This window comes from Gracilinanus agilis, chromosome 2 (assembly GCF_016433145.1).
Source record: "Gracilinanus agilis isolate LMUSP501 chromosome 2, AgileGrace, whole genome shotgun sequence".
Taxonomy (NCBI): Eukaryota; Metazoa; Chordata; class Mammalia; order Didelphimorphia; family Didelphidae; genus Gracilinanus; species Gracilinanus agilis.
Window position 1 is genome coordinate 333,009,827 of NC_058131.1, and position 10,081 is coordinate 333,019,907.

Sequence of the window (10,081 nt, forward strand, 5' to 3'; positions counted from 1 at the left end):
TCTTCTTCTTCTTCTTCTTCTTCTTCTTCTTCTTCTTCTTCTTCTTCTTCTTCTTCTTCTTCTTCTTCTTCTTCTTCTTCTTCTTCTTCTTCTTCTTCTTCTTCTTCTTCTTCTTCTTCTTCTTCTTCTTCTTCTTCTTCTTCTTCTTCTTCTTCTTCTTCTTCTTCTTCTTCTTCTTCTTCTTCTTCTTCTTCTTCTTCTTCTTCTTCTTCTTCTTCTTCTTCTTCTTCTTCTTCTTCTTCTTCTTCTTCTTCTTCTTCTTCTTCTTCTTCTTCTTCTTCTTCTTCTTCTTCTTCTTCTTCTTCTTCTTCTTCTTCTTCTTCTTCTTCTTCTTCTTCTTCTTCTTCTTCTTCTTCTTCTTCTTCTTCTTCTTCTTCTTCTTCTTCTTCTTCTTCTTCTTCTTCTTCTTCTTCTTCTTCTTCTTCTTCTTCTTCTTCTTCTTCTTCTTCTTCTTCTTCTTCTTCTTCTTCTTCTTCTTCTTCTTCTTCTTCTTCTTCTTCTTCTTCTTCTTCTTCTTCTTCTTCTTCTTCTTCTTCTTCTTCTTCTTCTTCTTCTTCTTCTTCTTCTTCTTCTTCTTCTTCTTCTTCTTCTTCTTCTTCTAAGTAAACCTTACTTTCTTAGAATACACAGAGTAGGGTTCCAAAGCAAAAGAGCAGTAAGGGTCAAACAATAGGGTTAAGTGACTTGCCCAGAGTCACACAACTAGAAAGGGTATGAGGCCATATTTGAATCCAGGACCTCCCCTCTCTAGACCTGGTTCTCAATCCACTGAACTACCTAGCTGTCCCTTATTCCCTCTGTTCTTGTCCTGGTCTCTCTTATCTCTGTAATTTTGCTGTTCTTGTATTCTATTCAAGTCTCAATTATTGAAGTATCTCCCTTCTTTTAAGAACCAGTCTTGTATCTCATTCTCCTGGAAGTTCTGAAGCCCCTTTCACAGCTCTTCAATTTCCTGGACCTCTGCCTCTCCCTTATATAATTTCCCCCTTTATCAGTAATTTGTACCCATATTTCCTCCCTGATTAGATCATAAGCTGTTTAAGAGCAAGAGAGGTATCACTAGGGAGGTCTGTGCCATGCCTACCTTTTTATTTCTGTCACTTGAGCAAAGGGCCATGTACGCAGTACTCATTCAATAAATTTGTTGAGTGAATGAAGCTGTAACCTATTTCTGCTTGAAGAGGGCCTAGGTCTGTGCTGAAAATTATGGAGTCAAAGAAAGGAGAGGTGTTATGATATGGTGAAAAGAATGTGGGATTTAGAGTCAGAAGATCTGGATTCAAGTTCAGACTATCACTTACTACCAATGTAACCTTGGGCAAATTATTTCTCTATTAACCCTGTTTTCTCATCTGTGTCTCGACTGTAAAATGAATAGGTCACACTAGATCTTTTTTTTAAAAACCCTTACCTTCTGACTTAGAACCAATATTATGTATTAGTTCTAAGGCAGAAAAGTGGTAAGGGCTAGGCAGTGGGGGTTAAGTGACTTGCCCAGGGTCACACAGCCTGGACGTATCTGAGGCAAGATTTGAACCTAGGACTTCCCCTCTTTAGGCCTGGCTCTCAATCCACTGAACTACCCAGCTGCCCCCACAGATAATTTCTAAAGTTCTTTCCAGATTTACATTCTATAATTCTACGAGTTCTGACCTTCTCTTACTACTTGTGTCACTTTTTCTCTAAGCCTCTGATTCTTCAGTTATAAAATGCATAACACTTCAAAATATGTTTGTAAAAAAAAAAGCAGTTTCTAAACTATAAAATGATTCATAATATGGAGCTATTACAATTCATCACCCATTTAAAAATTAATTTATTAATTTATTTAATTTAGAATATTTTTCCATGGTTACATGATTAATGTTCTTTCCCTCCCTCCTCCCGGAACCAACAAGCAATTCCACTGGGTTTTACATGTATCATTGTTCAAAACCTATTTCCCTATTATTAATATTTGCAATAGAGTGATCATTTAAAGTCAAAATCCCCAATTGTATCTCCATTGAACCATATGATCAAGCAAATGTTTTTTTCTTCTGTGTTTCTGCTCCCACAGTTCTTTCTTGGGATGTGAATAGCGTTCTTTCTCAGAAGTCCCTCAGAATTGTCCTGGATCATTGCATTGCTGTCAGAAATAGAGAAGTTCATTATGTTTGATTGTGCCACAGTATATTTGTCTCTGTGTACAATGTTCTACTCGTTCTGCTCCTTTTGCTCTGCATCAATTCTTGGAGGTCTTTCCCATTCACATGGCATCCCTCCAATTCATTATTCCTTTCAGCACAATAGTATTCCATCACCAGCAGATACCACAGTTTGTTCAGCCATTCCCCAGTGGAAGGACATTCTCTCATTTTCCAATTTTTTGCCACCACAAAGCGCAAAGCTATAAATATTTTTGTGCAAGTATTTTCCCTATTATCTCTTTGGGGTACAAACCCAGCAGTGGTATGGCTAGGTCAAAGAGTAGGCATTCTTTTAGAGCCCTTTGAGCATAGTTCCAAAATGCCTTTCAAAATGGTTGGATCAATTCACAACTCCACCAGCAATGCATTAATGTCCCAATTTTGCCACATCGCCTCCAACATTCATTATTTTCCTTTGCTGTCATATCTGCTGTGTGTGAGGTGGTATCTCAGAGTTGTTTTAATTTGCATTTCTCTAGTTAAGAGAGATTTTGAACACTTTTTCATGTGCTTCTTGATAGTTTTTCATCACCCATTCTTGCCACTAGCTATGTGACTTGGGCAAATTATTTCCCTTTCTCTTGGTCCTAGTTTCTCCATCTATCACATCAGATAGTGGGATTAGACTTGCTCTCATATTCTTCCTGGGTCTAAAGTTCTATGTTCATAGGATTCTAGCACAGATCCTCTTTACTCCAAATCCAGTCATTTTCCCTCCAACTCAAATCCATACATGACCCAAAATCAATGCTGTAGGTCCTATAAAAGGACTAAGAGACCTTGGAGGCACCTACCTAACTTATGGAGATAACAGGCCCTCTCTCAACTGGCCCTTTGTACCCACAGACAAGAATATTTGAGGGCCATTCATGGAGATCAAGTTGGCTTTATGTAGAAGTTCAGGGCGGATGATCTGATGTTTATAAAACACTTAATCTGGGCAGTGGGTAGTGTCAATCTATGGAATCATTTCCCAAACAGAGTGAAGGGGTTGCAGGCCTGAGGTCTTCTTGGAAAGAGATTATATCCAAGCTAATGTAATCCTGAATCATTTTGAAGTATTAAAGTCAACTGGATTGAAGACTTTTGGTTTGCTTTTGTTACCAAAGCCATGAGAATAAGGACGTCTTTACCTTTTCAAGAAAAAAAAATGTAGAGGGTATGACCAGGGGGAGCCTGATGAAGGTTAAGATTAATTCAGTCAACTAGCAATTATTAAGCACTTACTTAGTAGCTCCTACTGTATGCCAGGTACTGTGATAAGCACTGAGAATACAGAGAAAGGCAAACTAGTTCCCTGCTGCTCAGGAGCTTCTTGCTGAAGATGGGACTTGAAGGAAGTGAGGGAAATGAGGAGATAGAGCTTAGGAAGGAGTAGTCCACGCATGGGAGACAGTTAGTGAAAATATTTGGAAACTAGAGATGAAGTGTCTTGTTTGAGGAACAGTCAAGAGACTCGTGTCACTGTATCACAGAGTACTTAGAGTAAGAAGGTATAAGAAGAATTGGAAAGATAGGAAAGGATCAGGTTATGAAAAGTTTTAAAAGCCAAACAGGATTTTATATTTGATCCTTGAGGTAATAAAAAACCTCTGGAGTTTATCAATTAGGAGGGTAACATGGTCCAACCCTTGCTTTAGGAAGATCACTAGATGGAAGATGGATTGGAATGGGGAGAAACTTGTGACTGGAAACCAACCAGTGGGGTATTGTAATAATCCAGGCATGAGATGATGCCAACTTGTACCCAGGTGTTGGCAATGTCAGAGGAGAGAATGGAGAAATGTTACAAAGGTAGAAACAACAGGACTTGACAAATGAATAGAGGTGGTGAAAAAGAGTAAGATCAACTCTACAGTTGGAGAGTTGGAAGTGGGAAAGAAAAGAATAAGTGCTTATATAGTACCTATTATGTGCCAGGCAAAATGTGCTAAGCATTTTATAAATATCTCATTTGATCCTTACAGCTCTGGAAGGTAAGTGCTACTATTATCCCCATTTCACAGTTGAGGAAACTGAGACAAAGGCTAAGTAACTTGTCTAGAATCACACAGCTAATATCTGAGGTTGGATTTGAACTCTGGTCTTCTTGGCTCCAGACCCAACACTTTATCCACTTAGCTGCTCCATCAGACCTTTGTTCTGGCACTGAAGACATCTCCCTCCAGAAGATTTAAAGACAAACATTCTCATTGACATTACATTTTATTTTGTTTTGGTAATGGTAATGTCTTTTTGAGAGGGTTTTGTGAATACCTTGTCATAAATTTTGTCTCACTTATACCACAATTAAGATGACTGAGTCATGGCAAGTGTACACATGAGCCTCACCTATGGAACTAATCTTTTAAAGAAGGGAGTAGCAAAGCAGGGAGAAGAAGGAAGGGGACAGAAGCTTACTTCTTGGAGAGAAACAGTCCATCAAGGAAACTGTGTTTTAGGGAAACATGGAACCACTTGGCTACAAAGAAAGCAAAGGTTAGAAACTTTGGTGGAGCCAAGGAAGGTTTCCTGGATAAGCAGAGGAGATGGAGGACTAAGACTTTCCAATGGAATAAGAGTTCCCAGAAAAGGCTGAATTCCTAGATAATGCCTTCTTCCTGGACAAAGAGAAAGAATTCCCAGTTCTTCCACCAGTAGGAGTTCCAGGACCAAGCGAGAACTGAACCAGGGGAGCAGCAAGAGGCAGATAGCCACAATATAGAGAAGCAACCTAGGCTTTGTCCTTTGTTAGTATTGTGAGTTACATGGACTAAATTTATCTGTGGGAAAGTAAAGTTGACTCTATAGTGACCCCAAATCCTTTGAGGAATGGTTCAACCATAAGGCAATACTATAAATCTGGAGGACTGCGTCTTGGGGGAGATAAGGTTCACCAGAGAGGAAAGAAGAGTTGTCATGACTTTATAATTCCAATGTATTGTTACTCTGAGTGCTTACATGGGAGCTGAGGGAGCTTTTCACCTTTTCCATAGAGAACTAGACAAAAACTATATTTTGTGGTTCCTAGGGAAAACACTGGGTGGGGATGTGAGCCAAAGAGAATGCTTTGAAGATTTCCTACCCCTTCACCACCCAAAACAGAACCCAATCTGTTAAAACCCAGAGCTGGGGATCTAGGTCACCAAAGATAAATATTAAAGTTGAATTTTTCGGGCTAATGTGGCCTGTCATCTCAGATTAATTTTTTGTCTCTCAAGTAAATTTTTGTTCCCAACTAATTATTCTGTTTTAACTAGAAGGATATGACTGAGAAGAATATCTAATGTGGAGGAAGATGATTCACTTTGGTTCTGGGTCATTGGTTATGGCATATTGGTATCATTTGCTCCTGAACTCAACATCTTCTCTAGGAAGATCATCCCAGTTTAGGGAAGGGAGAAAGCTCTCTTGTCTGAACTCTGATAATACTTACTGTCTATATCATACATTTGAGCACTAAGCATAATCTCAAAAAAATCATAGAATATCTAAGCTGTTCAGAAAATTCAAATATAGAACATAGACTGTCAGAACTAGAAGGGATCTTATAAACCATGTAGTCTAACCCTCCAATTTCACAGATGAGAAAATGGAAGTTGATTATTTAAGATCATATGTCATGGACACCTTTGGTAGCCTGGGAAAGTCTGTGGAGCCCTTCTCAGAATGATGCTTTTTAAAGACATAAAGGTGGCTTAGTAGCTAGAGAACCAGGCTTAGAAATGGGAGGTCCTGGGTTCAAATTTGACCTCAGACCCTTCCAAGTTCTGTGACCCTGGACAAGCCACTTAACTCCTAGTCCTAGTCCTTATCACTCTTCTGCCTTGGATCCAATACTTAGTATTGATTCAAAGATAGAAGTTGAGTTTATTTTAAAAATGGAAATATACATAAAATAAATAAGATTAAAAGGGAAAGTATGTAAAATTATTTTTAAAAATTTAAGTTCACCCTGGAGAACTGTTTTTATTCTCTACTAGGCAAATAAAAAGATCATTTTGTATTATATTATTATGCACATGAACTATCTCTCCAATTACACTATAAGCTTCTAAAGGCAAGATAGATTTCTCATAGCTCTTTGAATTTCTTGTGGTGCCCCGACCTTGGCTCTGAAAAAAGGTGCTCGAGTTAACTCTCTCTAGGCTTTGCTATTGCTGACAGGGTCTTTGTATTTGGTTCCTTCATTAATCTTTCCATCAGGTCCTGAAATACCCTGCATCTTCACTGACTAATGATCGGCCCAACCCTTTTTTTCCCTGTATTGTGAGTGAATTCGTGTGTGTGTGTGTGTGTGTGTGTGTGTGTGTGTGTGTGTGTGTGTGTGTGTATTTCCTTTTAGGCCTGCCTTTCCTGGGCACTGGTCCAGAAGAGACATGACACTCCATTTATCATTTCTGTATCTTTGTTTTAGTTGTCCCCCATTCCTGAAATATATCTTCACACTTACACACACAGACACACACACATATGTATATACATTCTCTCTCTCCTCACTTCTACCTTTAGTAATCCTAAATCTCCTTGAAAACTTAGTTCAAGTGTCATTTTGTACAATTGGCCTTCTATGATCCTCATACCCCAGCTAGGTGGCAGTGCTCTCCTTTCCCTTCCAATCAATTATCTTGCCTTTGTTTTGTATAGAATTATGTATATGGACTTATTTTCTCCTCTGACAGAATATAGGTACCTTAAGAGCAGGGACTGTTTTCCTTCTGCCTTTGCTTCCCTAATGTGACACATAATAGGAACTTGATAAATACATGTTTATTATTTGATGAATTGATTAATCCGTTGTCCTAGGATCCTTACTAGTCTGTGCTTGTATCTGGAAATGGGCAAATTATCGGAGTAGTGTAGTAATGAGATTATAGAGAGTTGAATTTTGATAAGAGTAAGGTTGAGAGGATTGGAAATTGTCTCCAAAGTGCTGGGCTTAAGATTTGACTCAAGGAACCCTGGAGAGTGTTCTGGAATGCAGTGGGCTGAGGAGGAAGGAGTTTGAAGGAATACTGGCCACTTCCTGTCCTAAGCTAGGAGAGGAAGAGCTGCTTCTGGGGTTTTCCTACCTCAAGCCTTTTGTGGATGAAGGGAAACCTTCAAACCATTTTCTGAGGTTCCTGTTCAACTGGAGAACAATTTGAAGGAGATCTAGTTATCCCTGTTGTGTTTATCAATTTACCTGGAGGTTTTACTTTGAGATCTTATCTGTTGGACTCTGAGGGTCTACCTAAAGGTCAGACCCAGACTGGGTGGACTCAGCCATCTTGGGTCCACTTTTAGCAGATTTTGGAGACAACTTTTGGGAGAAATAACTGAACCAGAAGCTAAGGATTATAGCCCAGTAGCTTAGTCAGCTTTTGGGGACCGTCTAGCTAGAAACAGGGAGTTGGTAGTGTAGCTTGGAAGAACAGAAGTATTCTTCATGAGAGGGACTTAAATTGGTTGGGTGAAGTATAGAAATTACAGTCAGGGCATCCTTTTTGTTTAATCCTCACATCCTAACCTTGATTTCTAATAAACAGAGATACTGTTTTCCCTATAACATGGTCGCCAAGGCTTTTGTGTGTACTGGCCCAGTGAGGGAAAGTGAACCTGCTTTATTTTCACAAAAGGGAAGCTAAGATACCCACAGACAACAATTGGGTATCTAGACAGTTCCCTAGTGTGGATAACACCATCTATCTACATTATTCCTTTAATTAGGAACCTTATTTCTTCAGTAGAAGTGGTCAATCACAAGACTTGACCTCTTGTTAGTTGAGTAGCCTCACACTCCATGGTGGACTCATGCCCAACTAGGAAGGTAATGTGGATTTGAGGTTCACAGGATCTATGATACCGTGTCTTGCAGTAGAGGAAAGTGGTTTGATTGTAGTGGCAGGAACCCTGGACTGAGAATCCAGAAACATGAAGTCAAGTTCCAACTCTTGTTGCTGACTTACTCTGTGTGACCCTGGGCAACTAATTTCTCCATCTATAAGCAAGTCACTTAATCCCAATTACTTAGACCTTGCCACTCTTCTTGCCTTTGAACCTATTGCCTATTGGAACTGATACTATCAATTCTAAGAGAGAAGGGAAGGATTTTTTAAAAATGTCTACACAACACTTTAAAGTTTAGTCTGTATCATTAACACTTTTTCATTCACTTTCTTGTCTAGACAATCAACAAAATAATAAATCCCATAGTATTTGCCAGTTTCTGAGGTGTAAATGTTTACATCTCTGTATCTGTATCTCTGTTTCTCCTTAGCTAGTTTGAGCTGAGTCCAGCACATTTCTGCATGGGCTATACTCTCCCATGGGTTATATCATTAGCGGAGATGGGCACACAAACAAAAACTTGTGTGACCAAGGAATATCTATGGAGGGCACACAGGTGACTAGGGCCAATGTAAAAAGATCTATACACTGGATACATAGGTAGCCAGGTCACAGATATGAAGGGTAAACACATAGGAAATACAGATAGACAAGATAATTCATAAATCTGATGCTGTAGGGCTATCGTTGTCTAGTAATATCATCATGTTGCTCTTTTCAGCTCTCTCCTGGAGAGAGATGCAGTGTTTTTTGCCAGGCTCATCATTTCCATTGGGTGCATCCAATAATCATGTGGTGCTAAGATCCTCTTTACTACCAATTTTTAGGGACATCTACTCGGTTCTTGGCTTGTAATCGCCAAGTTTCTTTTCTCTGACAAGGGTAGATTAGCAGGACTTCAGTTCATAGTTGAGGCTATGAGTCACCACACTTAGCTAAGGGTAGCCAATAGAAGCCAATCAGAGTGCTCCTGGGGCCAAGATTAAGTCTGTTTTTTTGCCTGCCTGCATAGTTCTGGCAATTTTAAGTCCCTGGTCCTAGGTAGCTATCTGATTTAGGGTTAGCAGTACCTCTTACCATCAAGTACCTTTTGGAGATGTTTTGTCCCCCAAACAATTTTAGAGACATTAATGAAAAACAAAAACAACCAACCCACAGGAGCTGTAGAAAGGCTGAGGCTATAAAGCAGGGTTCCCATTCTTCCTAATTGGCATGCAAATGTAGTTGAACAAGAATAAAAGCTAAGTGAAGAGGGCAAGGGCTACTGCCCTCAACCATTGTGGTCCACATTCCTGCCTTTATTATGTACATCTGCCAGCAACAACAAAAAACCCCTGGCTTTTGAGCCATATTTTGTTGAGTACAAAACCTCACTGTTTTTCTACATTATGATTCAGGGAACTACTAGGGGTGAGGAGAAATGAGCTCTTAATGCCTGGGTTTCTTTGGAAGCCATGAGGCTGTCAACTGTCCAGACATCATTTTAAAGAAAGACTATGGAGCCCACCCCATTGCAGTTGTCTGCTGTCTCTGCCCTCATTAGCAAGTGTCACTGAAATCAGTAGGAATCATTGGTGGGAGAGTTTCAGGAACCCACAAAAGAGCCAGGAAGGTAGCAGATGGAATTCACAGTGCAGAAACAACAGGTGCCTCCTAAAACATCTTACACTTGCCAGCTTCCTCCCTAGACAGCACTTAGCAGTCAGTCTCATTGCCTGTCTCAGTGCTCAGGGACTGTGCTGACAGTTCTTGAAGAGTGAAAAGGGTATTTGAGAATTAGTCCTTAAATACCTGTCTTCTGTATTCTGGTGAAAGGGAGCAAGACCTGAGGGCCAATGTCTATGGTTTAAAAAAAGCCCTGAATTTGCAGTCTGGAGACCTGAACTATAGCCTGGATTTCACCACCAAGCTCACTGGATGGCCTCTTGTAAGGCACTTCTTTCCATGTGTAAAATGGAGGTGATTCTGTCTGTTCTCATGGGAATACTCTGTTGTTCCTTCCTTCCTTCCTTCCTTCCTTCCTTCCTTCCTTCCTTCCTTCCTTCCTTCCTTCCTTCCTTCCTTCCTTCCTTCCTTCCTTCCTT